At 44.1% G+C, this 15,657-nt stretch overlaps 1 protein-coding gene across 3 annotated transcripts in view; it reads left to right on the top strand.

The window, feature by feature from the left end:
• Positions 1 to 15,657, top strand: part of avl9 (AVL9 homolog (S. cerevisiase)) — a 305,466-nt gene that overhangs the window by 185,111 nt on the left and 104,698 nt on the right. The window lies entirely within an intron of this gene.

A 15,657-nucleotide genomic window follows, 5' to 3' on the forward strand; every position in this document is an offset into this window, starting at 1 on the left:
TCAGGGATCTTTTCTGGGACCTCTTCTTGTCGTGATTTTTATAAATGACCTGGATGAGGAAGTGGAAGGATGGGTTAGTAAATTTGTATTTGACACAAAGGTTGGGTCTGTTGTGGACAATGTGAAGGGCTGTCAGAGGTTACAGCAGGATACCGTTAGGATGCAAAACTGGGCTGAGAAGTGGCAGATGGAGTTCAATCCGGATAAGTGTATGTGGTTCATTTTGGTAGGTCAAATTTGAAGACAGAATATAGTATTAATGGTAAGACTCTTGACAGTGTGGAGGATCAGAGGGATCTTGGGGTCCAAGTCCATAGGACACTCAAGGCTGCTGCGCAGGTTGACTCTGTGGGTAAGAAAGCATATGGTGCATTGGCCTTCATCAATCGTGGGATTGAGCTTAAGAGCCGAGAGGTAATGTTGCAGCTATATAGGACCCTGGTCAGACCCCACTTGGAATACTGCGCTCAGTTCTGGTCACCTCAATACAGGAAGGGTGTGGAAACTATAGGAAGGGTGCAAAGGAGATTTACAAGGGTGTTGCCTGCATTGGGGAGCATGCCTTACAGGAATAGGTTGAGTGGACTTGGCCTTTTCTCCTTGGAGCGACGGTGGATGAAAGGTGACCTGATAGAGGTGTATCAGATGATGAGAGGAATTGATCATGTGGATAGTCAGAGGCTTTTTCCCAGGGCTGAAATGGCTAACACAAGAGGGCACAGTTTTAAGGTGCTTGGAAGTATGTACAGAGGGGATGTCAGGGGTAATTTTTTTACACAGTGAGTGGTGAGTGTGTGGAATGGAGTGCCGGTGACTGTGGTGAGGAAGATACAATAGGGTATTTTAAGAGGCTCCTGGATAGGTAAGTGGAGCTTAAAAAAATAGAGGGCTATGGGTAACCCTATGTAATTTCTAAACTAAGTTCATGTTCGGCACATCATTGTGGGCCGAAGGGCCTGTATTGTGCTCTAGGATTTCTATGTTTCTATCTAAATTATCTTTCTTAATGCATTATGCATTTTTTGCCAAGATACTGTAAAATGTCAGACAGGGTACAGAGGAGATTTATTAGGTTATTGCCAACAAGGAGGAATTTTAGTTGGGAGAAGGTATTGGAAAACTCAGGACTGTTCAGAGGAGCTTCAGTGGTATCTTAATGAGAAGTTTTGACGGAGTGGAAGGGACTTACAACATCTTTCCAGGTTAAGATATTTTGTATCTTTCCAACTCGATAACATGTATCAAATCTCCCTAAGGCAAAAAAACTGTCTGCTGGAGATCCTGAGCAGGTCAGTCAATATCTGTGGAGGGAAGTGGATAGGCAATTTTTTTGGCCATGACCTTTCATCTGGACTGAAAGAACAGAGGGGATAGAGCTGGTATAAAGATTCAAGATTGTTTAATGCTATTTTAGATAGATAGATAGATAGATACTTTATTCATCCCCATGGGGAAATTCAACTTTTTTCCAATGTCCCATACACTTGTTGTAGCAAAACTAATTACATACAATACTTAACTCAGTAAAAAATATGATATACATCTAAATCACTATCTCAAAAAGCATTAATAATAGCTTTTAAAAAGTTCTTAAGTCCTGGCGGTAGAATTGTAAAGCCTAATGGCATTGGGGAGTATTGACCTCTTCATCCTGTCTGAGGAGCATTGCATCGATAGTAACCTGTCGCTGAAACTGCTTCTCTGTCTCTGGACACATTTTCTGTACACATGTGCAAGGAGAACAAAATAATCTTTTCTTTGGATCAGGTGCAGCATCAAAAATAACAGAATACGATAAAGAACACAATAATAAAAAATACGCATGATATATACAAATACATAAGATAGCTTTTATACATAGATTGATTGTATGTTTCTCAAACGACTTTTCATAGTTGCTCCCTGGCCTGCTGAGTTCCTCCAGCATTTTGTGTGTGATGCTCAGATTTCCAGCATCTGCAGGATTTTCTCTTGTTTGTGAAGGGACAGAGAGGTTATAGATTTCAGTAAAAACTTCTGTCAGCTGGTCACTGCAGTCCCTGAGGACCCACCCAGTTATGCCATCTGGTCCACCAGGTCTGTGTGTGTTGATACTACAGAGAGTATGCCTCACCTCATGTCCTCAGCTTCAGCGCTGTGTCCTTGGGTGTTAATATGCTCATCTCTGGCTCGTTATTGTCCCTGACAAACTAAGCAAAGAAGTTGTTTAGCTCCTTAGTTGCTATGGCGTCACTGTTAGCAGGACAGGAGATATTTCCTTTATAGTCAATGATAGACATGATGCCTTCCCACATGTGTCAGGCATTGGTGGCATTATTGCAGCATGTATCTATCTGTTGTACAAATCTACAAATCTGTACTTAGCAGTTTTGATGCCTCTTGTAAGGTTTGATTGGCTTTGCTGTATGCTGCAGCATCACTGGATCAGTAAGCAACATCCCGAGCCTTGAGCAGGCTCTGGACTTTGTTGTTTATCCATGGCTTCTGATTCAGGAATACATGGATGTTTTTATTACTGGCGACGTTGTCTACACAGTATTTTGATATAGTGCATGACCATGGTGTGTATTCCTCAAAGTCATTTCCTGAATCATGCATTGGTTGGCATGCAAATAGGTTCTAGATGTGAAGCAGTCCTGAAGGCATGAGACAGCTCCTTCAGGCCATACTCTCACTGACATGGTAATCGGTTTTCTCTTTCTTATCACTGGTCTTCAGGCCGGAAGAAGAAATAAAGACTAGTAGTCAGACAGTCCCAGATTAGAGCATGAATATGCCCTGTATGTGCCGAGTATGTGGGTGGAGTCTGCGCTTGGGGTGCCCTTGCTGTCCGGTTTCTCCCGTAGCTTGATCTGGAATATATCTCGGAGACCAAAGAGCTTATCCACCTGGAGTATTTTTGACCGTGGTCCCCTTTTCCTTATTTCCAGCTTGATAGCTAGTCTGATTTTCGCCCTGTTCAGTCTGTGATATGTACAGTATAACAGTTTGTGCATGGTATGACCCTGGTCTGTAGAACAATCGACATATCCTTTTTCTGCACCAGGAAGCAGTCCAGGAGATGACAGTGTTTGGATCAGGGGTGTCTCCAGGTTGTCTTGAACCTGACTTTCTCTTGAAACTGTGTATTTGTTATAACCAGGCCTAATACTGTGCAGAGCTCCAGGAGCATCCTCCTGTTGTCATTGCAGTTTCCAACACCATGATGACCCAAGACTCCTAGCCATACCTTGACATCTCTTATGGAGGTGTAGGCACTTACAAGGGTGATATAGAAACATAGAAAATAGGTGCAGGAACAGGCCATTCGGCCCTTTGAGACTGCCCTGCTATTCAGTATGATCATGGCTGATCATCCAACTCAGAACCATGTACATGCTTTCTCTCCATACCCCCTGATCCCTTTAGCCACAACGGCCATATCTAACTTCCTCTTAAATATAGCCAATGAACCGGTCTCAACTGTTTCCTGTGGCAGAGAATTCCACAGATTCACCACTCTCTGTGTGAAGAAGTTTTTCCACATCTCGGTCCTAAAAGGCTTCCCCTTTATCCTTAAACTGTGACCCCTCGTTCTGGACTTCCCGAACATCGGAAACAATCTTCCTGCATCTAGCCTGTCCAATCCCTTCAGAATTTTATACGTTTCAATAAGATCCCCCCTCAATCTTCTAAATTCCAGTGAATATAAGCCTAGTCGATCCAGTCTTTCTTCATATGAAAGTCCTGCCATCCCAGGAATCAATCTGGTGAACCTTCTTTGTACTCCCTCTATGGCAAGAATGTCTTTCCACAGATTAGTGGACCAAAACTGCACACAATATTCTAGGTGCGGTCTCACCAAGGCCTTGTACAACTGCAGTAGAACCTCCCTGCTCCTGTACTCAAATCCTTTTGCTATGAATGCCAACATACCATTTGCCTTTTTCACTGCCTGCTGTACCTGCATGCCCACCTTCAATGACTGGTGTACAATGACACCCAAGTCTCATTGCACCTCCCCTTTTCCTAATCGGCCACCGTTTAGATAATAATCTGTTTTCCTGTTCTTGCAACCAAAGTGGATAACCTCACATTTATCTACATTAAATTGCATCTGCCATGAATTTGCCCACTCACTTAACCTATCCAAGTCACCCTGCATCCTCTTAGCATTATTCTCACAGCTAACACTGCTTCCCAGCTCCGTGTCATCCGCAAACTTGGAGATGCTGCATTTAATTCCCTCGTCTAAATCATTAATATATATTGTAAACAACTGGGGTCCCAGCACTGAGCCTTGCGGTACCCCACTAGTCACTGCGTGCCATTCTGAAAAGGTCCCTTTTACTCCCACTCTTTGTTTCCTGTCTGCCAACCAATTCTCTATCCACATCAATACCATACCCCCAATTCCGTGTGCTTTAAGTTTGCATACTAATCTCCTGTGTGGGACCTTGTCAAAAGCCTTTTGAAAATCTAAATATACCACATCCACTGGCTCTCCCCTATCCACTCTACTAGTTACATGTTCAAAAAATTCTATAAGATTCGTCAGACATGATTTTCCTTTCACAAATCCATGCTGACTTTGTCCGATGATTTCACCTCTTTCCAAATGTGCTGTTATCACATCTTTGATAACCAACTCTAGCATTTTCCCCACCACCAATGTCAGACTAACCGGTCTATAATTCCCTGGTTTTTCTCTCCCTCCTTTTTTAAAAAGTGGGGTTACTAACTTCCCTACTAACATGTATTTCCCTCAGTTCCTCCATCTCACTAGACCCTCGGTCCCCTACTATTTCCGGAAGATTATTTATGTCCTCCTTAGTGAAGACAGAACCAAAGTAGTTATTCAATTGGTCTGCCATGTCCTTGTTCCCTATGATCAATTCACCTGTTTCTGACTGTAAGGGACCTACATTTGTCTTGACTAATCTTTTTCTTTTCACATATCTATAAAAGTTTTTACAGTTAGTTTTTATGTTCCCTGCCAGCTTTCTCTCATAATCTTTTTTTCCTTTCCTAATTAAGGCCTTTGTCCTCCTCTGCTGGACTCTGAATTTCTCCCAGTCCTCAGGTGTGCTGCTTTTTCTGGCTAATTTATATGTTTCTTCTTTGGACTTGATACTATCCCTAATTTCCCTTGTCAGCCACGGGTGCACTACCTTCCCTGGTTTATTCTTTTGCCAAACTGGGATGAACAATTGTTGTACTTCATCCATGCGATCTTTAAATGCTTGCCATTGCGTATCCACCGTCAACCCTTTAAGTATCATTTGCCAGTCTATCTTAGCTAATTCACTTCTCATACCTTCAGAGTTACCCTTCTTTAAGTTCAGAACCTTTGTTTCTGAATTAACTATGTCACTCTCCATCTTAATGAAGAATTCCACCATATTATGGTCACTCTTACCCAAGGGGCCTCGCATGACAAGATTGCTAACTAACCCTTCCTCATTGCTCAATACCCAATCTAGAATGGCCTGCTCTCTAGTTGGTTCCTCAACATGTTGGTTCAGAAAACCATCCCGCATACATTCCAAGAAATCCTCTTCCTCAGCACCCTTACCAATTTGGTTCACCCAATCTATATGTAGATTGAAGTCACCCATTATAACTACTGTTCCTTTATTGCACGCATTTCTAATTTCCTGTTTAATGCCATCCCCAATCTCACTTCTACTGTTAGGTGGCCTGTACACAACTCACACCAGCATTTTCTGCCCCTTAGTGTTATGCAGCTCTACCTATATCGATTCCACATCCTCCAGGCTAATGTCCTTTCTTTCTGTTGCGTTAATCTCCTCTCTAACCAGCAATGCTACCCCACCTCCTTTTCTTTCCTGTCTATCCCTCCTGAATATTGAATATCCCTGGGTGTTGAGCTCCCATCCTTGGTCACCCTGGAGCCATGTCTCTGTGATCCCAACTATATCATATTCATTAATAACTATCTGCACATTCAATTCATCCACCTTGTTATGAATGCTCCTCGCATTGACACACAAAGCCTTCAGGCTTGTTTTTAGAACACTCTTAGCCTTTATACAACTATGTTGAAAAGTTGTCCTTTTTATTTTTTGCCCTGGATTTGCCTGCCTGCTACGTTTACTTTTCACCTTACTACTTCTTGCTTCTACCCTCATTTTATACCCCTCTGTCTCTCTGCACTTGTTCCCATCCCCCGCCACATTAGTTTAAATCCTCCTGAACAGCAGTAGCAAATGCTCCCCCTAGGACATTGGTTCCAGTCCAGCCCAGGTGCAGACCGCCCTGTTTATACCGGTCCCACCTCCCCCAGAACTGGTTCCAATGCCCCAGAAATTTGAATCCCTCCCCCTTGCACCATTTTTCAAGCTACATATTCATCTGAAATATCCTCCTATTTCTACTTTGACTAGCACGTGACAAATTGGTTGTCTTGCAGCGGGAGTCATAGCAGCATACAGTGGCATGCAAAAGTTTCTGCACCCCTGGTCAAAATTTCTGTTACTGTGAATAGCTAAGCGAGTAAAAGATGACCTGATTTCCAAAAGGCATAAAGTTAAAGATGACACATTTTTTAAATATTTTAAGCAAGATTACTTTTTCATTTCCATCTTTTACAGTTTCAAAATAACAAAAAAGGAAAAGGGCCCAAAGCAAAAGTTTGGGCACCCTGTATGGTCAGTACTTAGTAACACCCCCTTTGGCAACAATCACCGCTTGTAAACGCTTTCTGTAGCCAGCTAAGAGTCTTTCAGTTCTTGTTTGGGAGATTTTCGCCCATTCTTCCTTGCAAAAGGCTTCTACGTTTGTAGTTCTGTGAGATTCTTGGGCCGACTTGCATGCACTGTTCTTTTGAGGTCTATCCACAGATTTTCGATGATCTTTAAGTCAGGGGACTGTGAGGGCCATGGCAAAACCTTCAGCTTGCGCCTCTTGCGGTAGTCCATTATGGATTTTGAGGTGTGTTTAGGATAATTATCCTGTTGTAGAAGCCATCCTCTTTTCATCTTCAGTTTTTTTTTTACAGATGATGTGATGTTTGCTTCCAGTATTTGCTGGTATTTAATTGAACTCATTCTTCCCTCTACCAGTGAAATGTTCCCCATGCCACTGGCTGCAACACAAGCCCAAAGCATGATCAGTCCATCCCTGTGCTTAACAGTTGGAGAGGTGTTCTTTTCATGAAATTCTGCACCCTTTTTTCTTCGAACATACCTTTGCTCATTATGGCCTAAAAGTTCTATTTTAACTTCATCAGTCCATAAGACTTGTTTCCAAAATGCATCAGACTTGTTTAGATGTTCCTTTGCAAACTTCTGATGCTGAATTTTGTGGTGAGGATGCAGGAAAGGTTTTCTTCTGATGACTCTTCCATGAATGTCATATTTGTGCAGGGGTTGCTGCACAGTAGAACAGTGCACCACCATTCCAGAGTCTGCTAAATCTTCCTGAAGGTCTTTCGCAGTCAAATGGGGGTTTTGATTTGCCTTTTTAGTAATCCTATGAGCAGTTCTCTCGCAAAGTTTTAGACCATAAGACAAAGGAGCAGGTCAGCCATTCGGCCCATTGAGTCTGCTCCGCCATTTCATCATGAGCTGATCCAATCTCCCCTTTAGTCCCATTCCCCCACCTTCTCACCATAACCTTTGATGCCCTGACTACTCAGATACCTATCAGTCTCTGCCTTAAATACACCCAATGACTTGGCCTCCACTGCCGCCTGTGGTAACAAATTCCATTGATTCACCACCCTCTGGCTAAAATTTTTTTTCGCATCTCTGTTCTGAATGGGCGCCCTGCAATCTTCAAGTCATGTCCTCTCATTCTAGACTCCCCCACCATGGGAAACAATTTTGCCACATCCATTCTGTCCATGCCTTTCAACATTCAAAATGTTTCTATGAGGTCCCCCCTCATTCTTCTAAACTCCAAGGAGTACAGTCCAAGAGTGGTCAAACGTACCTCATATGTTAACCCTCTCATTCCCGGAATCATTCTAGTGAATCTTCTTTGAATCTTCTCCAATGTCAGCACATCCTTTCTTAAATAAGGAGCCCAAAACTGCACACAGTATTCCAAGTGAGGTCTTACCAGTGCCTTACAGAGCCTCAACATCACATCCCTGCTCCTATACTCTATTCCTCTAGAAATGAATGCCAACATTGCTGGCATTCTTCACCACCGACTCAACCTGGAGGTTAACCTTAAGGGTATCCTGCACGAGGACTCCCAAGTCCCGTTGCATCTCAGAACTTTGAATTTTGAATTTTCTTTGTCTTCCAGACCTCAACTTGACCTCCACCATCCTGTTAACTGTCATTTCTTAATTACATTATGAACTAAGGAAACGGCTACCAGAAAATGCTTTGCTATCTTCTTATAGCATTCTCCTGCTTTGTGGGCATCATTTATTTTAATTTTCAGATTGTTAGGCAGCTGCTTAGAGGAGTCCATGGCTGTTGATTGTTGGGACAAGGTTTGGAGAGTCAGGGTATTTATAAAGTTTTGAAATTTGCATCACTTGGCCTTTCCTAACGATGACTGTGAACAAGCCATAGCCCTAACAAGCTAATTAAGGTCTGAGACCTTGGTAAAAGTTATCTGAGAGCTCAAATCTCTTGGGGTGCCCAAACTTTTGCATGGTGCTCCTTTCCTTTTTTTTCACTCTAAAATTGTACAACACAAAAATAATACACTAATCATGCTTAAAATGTTGAAAAGAATGCTTCATCTTTAACTTTATGACTTTTGGCGATCCCTTCCACTTTGACTTACTTAACTATTCACAGTAACAGAAATTTTGACCAGGGGTGCCCAAACTTCTGCATGCCACTGCAAATCGATCTGAGTGTCTGACCGGTAGGCTTTGAAGCTTATTGACGGTGATATATTTGTTCATGAAACCTATCCCTGAGAGTCTGTTCTCATTGCTGCTTCTGCCTGACCTGAAGACAGCATAGCCTGCACTATGCTTGGTCAAAGATCCTTGATCAGCAAAAGGTATTTTGCTTATAGCAGAGATGTCAATGTCCAGCCGAGCTAGTTCTCGTGCCACAAGCGCTAAGTGTTGAGGTTGGTCACCTTCAGTAGAGTCCTGCATTGTCCGTTCATTCCAGCATGCGATTTTGAGATACGTTGACTTCTTTGATTTATTTTCCTTTCTCTTACTGCTTGACTGAGATGCCTGTTGGCTACGGCACACCAACCAGTTGGTGGTGAGGCCATCTTTTTTTTGGACCACCTTTGCTAGGTACATCTCTATCTGGAGCAAGCAGTACTATCCCTGAAGAAGGTGGCTTGGTCACTCAGAAGGCTGCCAAATGTTGTTTTTGCCTCAGGACAACAGACAGATGACCCATGGGTCTGAACTGCCTACATGTGGAGTTGACACTGCAACACAGTGTCATCTAACACCTGTCATTTTGCCCAAAGGATATGGCTGTCAAGATTAGTTGGGTACTCCTGAAGAAGAAATGAGGACTGGTTTGATGAAAGTGACATTGAAATTTGGAACCTGCTCAAGAAGAAACGTGCTTCCCATCAAGTGGTGCTGTCTAGACCCAACGACCAGGTGGCCAAGGCAGAATACAGAGCTGCATTTCGCACCTGTCCAAGCCAAGCTGAGACAGATGCAAAATGACTGGTGGACTGCCCTAGCAGAACAAGCGTAGCACTATGCAGACACTGGCAACACTCATGCTTTCTACAAATTGCTGTGTGTGGTGTATGGTTTTGTCAGGTTCAAGTTCCTCTATGGTCATCTGATGTCTCCATCCCGCTGACAAACAGGAAGCCATCATGAGGCAATGGACAGAGTACAATGAGAACCTTTTTGAGGATAATCATCAAATACGAAAAGCATCCATTGAAATTATTCCCCCAGCATGAGGTCAGGCTTAAGCTTGATGGCCCACCAACTCTGAATGCAGTCAAAGTCACTATTTCTAAGCTAAAATGCCATAAAGCTCCAGGCATTGATGGAATCCTAGTGGAAAAGTACAAAATGGGCAGAGACATTCTCCTGAGTGAACTCACAAACCTCTTCACACTCTGTTGGAAAAAAGGTTCAGTCCCAAATGATCTAATTGATGTAGTAATTATTTCCCTGTACAAGAACAAAGGGGGGAAATTGGATTGCTCCAACTACAGAGGCGTTACCTGCTGTCCACCACCTGGAAGATTCTCACCAGAATTCTCTTGGACAGAATCATCCCTACCATTGCCAAAGGCAACCTTACAGAGAGAATAGAGGCACATTGACATAATCATCATCCTGAACCAGATACAGGACAAGTGGCTTGAACAGAACAAAGGACTGTACACCACTTTCATTAACCTGAACAGCGCCTTTGATACAATCAGCCACGATGGTCTCTGGAAGATTTTGTTGAAACTCGGCTGTCCCGCAAAATTCCTCGCCATCCTGCAGCAGCTCCATATAGGCCAAGGCGGTCAGGTTAAACACAACAGCAACCTGTCTGACACATTCCCTATCAGCATTGGCATAAGCTAAGGCTGTGTTTTGGCCCTTTGGAGAGTATCTACATTCTGTTCTGCTCCGACAGAAGCATCTTCAACTTCCTCCGCCTTCTCACCCAAACAAAAACCATGCAAGAGCCCATTCTCGAAGCTGCTATATGCGGACGACTGTGTTCTCACACACACAGAGGATGTGCTGCACCCTGCAGTCACTCAGTTTACCCAGGCTGCAGGGGCTTTCGGGTTAATGGTCTGTCTGAAGAACACAATGATCCCACATCAGAAGTCCCCTTGTGGCGTGTGTTAACAGCCTCAGATCACCATTGACAACCACTGTCTCACCAGGTTGAGCAGTTCACCTATCTGGGCTGCGTCATCTCCAGTGATGCTACGGTAGTACAGAATTTTGACAATTGACTCACCAGAGGCATCAGTGGTTTTGGGCACTTGCAGAAACGTAGAAGAACCATCAGCTGCATCTGTCCACATAAATCCGGGTGTACAGGGCTGCTGTTATCACAACACTGCTATAAGGCTCCGAAGCCTGTGTCTTGCATCACAAGCAAATCCAGTTGTTTTGAGTGCTTCCATCAGCACTGCCTGTGTTCCATCATGGGTATCAGCTGGCAGGATCATGTCTCCAACAATGAAGTCCTGGAGAAGGCTCAACTCCCAAGCATTGAAGCAACTTTGCTGCTCAAGCAGCTCTGCTGATCAGGCTATGTGTCTCACATAGACAACTCCAGGTTACCCAAAGCAGTACTCTACGGCGAACTCTCTCAGGGGAAGGGAAGTTGTGGTGCCTCAAGCAAGAGGTACAAAGACCAACTCAGGCCGCAGTTCTCTCAGGCAAATATTGAAGTCAACGAGTGGCAGGAGCTGGCTTGTGACAGGGGCCGCTGGCGAACACTGATCGACAGAGGAGCCAGGAATTTTGAGGAATCCAGGAGCACGACTGCTGAAGCGAAGAGGAGGTGCAGGGAAGGGTCCTGCTACCCAAGTGCCCACATCCCAGCTCTTCCCATGTCCCTACTACTCCAGAGTCTGCAGATCCAGAATTGGCGTCTCCAATCACCAACGATCATGTCATCGCTCCTGAGGACTCTTCTTCCCTCCTGATCTTTGCAAGTGAAGAACCAACTATCATCATCAGTGGGGGAGATGTTGCTTGGAGAAAGTAACTGTTTTTGAATCTGGTGGTCCTGGTTTGGTGGCTACAAAGCATCCTCCTGGATGGGAGTGGAACTAACAGTCCTTGAACAGGGTAGGTGGGTTCCTTCATGATGTGACAGAACTTTGTGCAGGGGAACACTTTGCATCTAGTGATCATAATTACATTAGTTTCTTGGTAAATATGGAAAAAGATCTGGTCTGTCAGTTGATAATCTAAATTGGAGAAAGGCCAATTTTGATGAAATCAGAAAGGATCTGGCAAGTGGATTTGTACAGGCTATTTTCTGGTTAAGGTGTACTTGGTAAGTGAGATGCAGGAAGATTGTTTCCGATGTTGGGGAAGTCCAGAACGAGGGGTCACAGTTTAAGGATAGAGGGGAAGCCTTTTAGGACCGAGATGAGGAAAAACTTCTTCACACAGAGAGTGGTGAATCTGTGGAATTCTCTGCCACAGGAAACAGTTGAGGCTGGTTCATTAGCTATATTTAAGAGGAAGTTAGATATGGCCCTTGTGGCTAAAGGGATCAGGGGTATGGAGAGAAAGCAGGTACAGGGTTCTGAGTTGGATGATCAGCCATGATCATACTGAATGGCGGTGCAGGCTCGAAGGGTTGAATGGCCTACTCCTGCACCTATTTTCTATGTTTCTATGAGATGCCTTCAAAAGAGAAATTTTTAGAGTATAAGCTTGTATGTACCTGTCAAAATAAGGTGATGACAACATTTGTGGGAAAATTTGTTTTCAAGAGATATTGAGGCCCTGGTTAAGAAAAAATGGTGGTACATAACAGGTATAAGCAGGTAGGAACAAATGTTGTGCTTATGGAGTATAAGAAATGCAAGAGGGCCCTTAAGAAAGAAATCAGGAGGGCTAAAGGAAGGCATGAGGTTCCCCTAGCAAACAAGTTGAAGGAGAATCCTAAGGGATGCTACAGATATGTTGTATCAAAAGGATTGTAAGGGACAAAATTGGTCATCTGGAAGATCAGAATGGTAATCCATGTGTGGGGCCAAAAAAGATGGGAGGATCTTAAGTGAATTCTTTGCATCTTTATTTACTGAGGAGATGGACACAGAGTCTATAGAAGTGAGGCAAAGTGGCATCAACTTCATGCATCAGTGGGTGGAGATGTTGCTCAGGCTTACTGCTTGGTGAATTACAGAGATTACAGAGGAAGTGGTGTTTGCTGTCCTGAGGCAAATCAGGGTGGATTGACAAGTTGTTCACTCAGACCCTTTGGGAGGCAAGTGCAGAAATTGCTAGGACCCTAGCAGAAATATTTAAATCATCCTTAGCAATGGGTGAGGTACCAGAGGATTGAAGGATAGCAATGCTGTTCCACTGTTTAAAAAAGGCTCTAAAAATAAACCAGGAAATTATAGGCTGGTTAGCATGACGTAAGTAATGGGTAAGTTATTGCAGGATATTCTGAGGGTCAGGATATATGAGTATTTGGAGAACCATGTATTGATTAAGCAAGGTCACCATGGCTTTGTGCATGGTAGGTTATAACTAACCAATCTTAAGAGTTTTTCGAGGAAGTTACTAGGAAAGTTGATGAAGGCAAGACAGCGGATGTTGTCAACAAGGCATTGTCCACAAGCAAGGCATTTGACAACGTTTGCATGGAAGGTTAGTCAAGAAGGTTCAGTCGCTTGGCATTCATGTTGATGTAGTAAATTGGATTAGACATTGGCTTTTTTGGAGAAACCAAAGAGTGGTAGTAGAGGGTTGCCTTTCTTACTGGAGGCCTGTGACAAGAGTGCCACAGGGATCAGTGCTGGGTCTGTTATTGTTTGTCATCCATATCAATGATAACGTGGCTAACTGGATCAGCAAATTTGCAGATGACAACATGATTGGAAATGGCTGATGAAATTTAAAGTAGACAAGTCTGAGGTGTTGCACTTCAGTAGGACTAACCAGGGTAGGTCTTACACAGTGAATGGTAGGGCACTGAGGATCTGGGAATACAGGTCCAGAATTCATTGAAAGTGGCATCACAGTTAGATAGGGTTGTAAAGAAAGCTTTTGGCACCTTGGCCGTCGTAAATCAATATATAGAGTACAGGAGATGGGATGTTATGTTGAAGGATAGGACATTGATGAGGCCTAATTTCAAGTCAAGTCAAGTCACTTTTTATTGTCATTTCGACCATAACTACTGGTACAGTACATAGTAAAAATGAGACAATGTTTTTTCAGGACCATGGTGTTACATGACACAGTACAAAAACTAGACTGAACTACGTAAAAAACAACACAGAAAAAAAACTACACTAGACTACAGACCTACCCAGGACTGCATAAAGTGCACAAAACAGTGAAGGCATTACAATAAATAATAAACAAGACAATAGGGCAGTAAGGTGTGAGTCCAGGCTCTGGGTATTGAGGAGTCTGATAGCTTGGGGGAAGAAACCGTTACATAGTCTGGTTGTGAGAGGCCAAATGTTTTGATGCCTTTTCCCAGATGGCAGGAGGGAGAAGAATTTGTATGAGGGGTGCATGGGGTCCTTCATAATGCTGTTTGCTTTGCGGATGCAGCATGTAGTGTAAATGTCCGTAATGGCAGGAAGAGAGACCCCGATGATCTTCTCAGCTGACCTCACTATCCGCTGCACGGTCTTGCGATCTGAGATGGTGCAATTTCCAAGCCAGGTAGTGATGCTGTCAGTACAACCCCAGTAGAATGTGATGAGGATGGGGGGGTGGGAGATGGACTTCTCTCAGCCTTCGCAGTAAGTAGAGATGCTGCTGGGCTTTCTTTGCTATGGAGCTGGTGTTGAGGGACCAGGTGAGATTCTCCGCCAGGTGAACACCAAGTAATTTGGTGCTCTTAACGATCTCTACGGAGGAGCCATTGATGTTCAGCGGGGAGTGGTCGCTCCATGCCCTCCTGAAGTCAATAACCATTTCTTTTGTTTTGTTCACATTCAGAGACAGGTTGTTGGCTCTGCACCCGTCCGTTAGCCGCTGCACCTTCTCTCTGTAAGCTGACTCGTCGTTCTTGCTGATGAGACCCACCACGGTCGTGTCATCGGTGAACTTGATTATGTGGTTCAAGCTGTGTGTTGCAGCACAGTCGTGGGTCAGCAGAGTGAACAGCAGTGGACTGAGCACACAGCCTTGGGGAGGGGGGGCCCCCGTGCTCAATGTGATGGTGTTGGAGATGCTGCTCCCGATCCAGACTGACTGAGGTCTCCCAGTCAGGAAATCTAGGATCCAGTTGCAGAAGGAGGTGTTCAGGCCTAGTAGGCTCAGCCTCCAATCAGTTTCTGAGGGATGATTGTGTTGAATGCTGAACTGAAGTCTGTGAACAGCATTCGAACATACGTGTCTTTTTTGTCCAGGTGGGTTAGGGCCAGGTGGAGGGTGATGGCAATGGTGTCGTCTGTTAAGCGGTTGGGATGATACATCAGTCAATGAAAGCAAGCATGCAGGTACAGCAGGCAGTGAAGAAAGCTAATGGCATGCTGGCTTTTATAACAAGAGGAATTGAGTATAGGAGTAAAGAGGTCCTTCTGCACCTGTACAGGGCCCTGGTGAGACCCCACCTGGAGTATTGTGTGCAGTTTTGATCTCCAAATTTGAGGAAGGACATTCTTGCTATTGAGGGAGTGCAGCGTAGATTCACAAGGTTAATTCCTAGTATGGCGGGACTGTCATATGTTGAAAGATTGGAGCGACTGGGCTTGTATACACTGGAATTGAGAAGGATGAGAGGGGATCTGAATGAAACATATAAGATTATTAAGGGATTGAACACACTGGAGGCAGGAAGTATGTTCCCGCTGATGGGTGAGTCCAGAACTAGAGGCCACAGTTTAAGAATAAGGGGTAGGCCATTTAGAACAGAGATGCGGAAAAACATTTTCACCCAGAGAGTGGTGGATATGTGGAATGCTCTGCCCCAGAAGGCAGTGGAGGCCAAGTCTCTGGATGCATTCAAGAGAGAGTTAGATAGAGCTCTTTTAGATAGCCGGGTCAAGGGATATGGGGAGAGGGCTGGAACGGGGTACTGATTGTGT

Source organism: Hemitrygon akajei, chromosome 1, assembly GCF_048418815.1.
Source record: "Hemitrygon akajei chromosome 1, sHemAka1.3, whole genome shotgun sequence".
In the NCBI taxonomy this organism is placed as follows: domain Eukaryota; kingdom Metazoa; phylum Chordata; class Chondrichthyes; order Myliobatiformes; family Dasyatidae; genus Hemitrygon; species Hemitrygon akajei.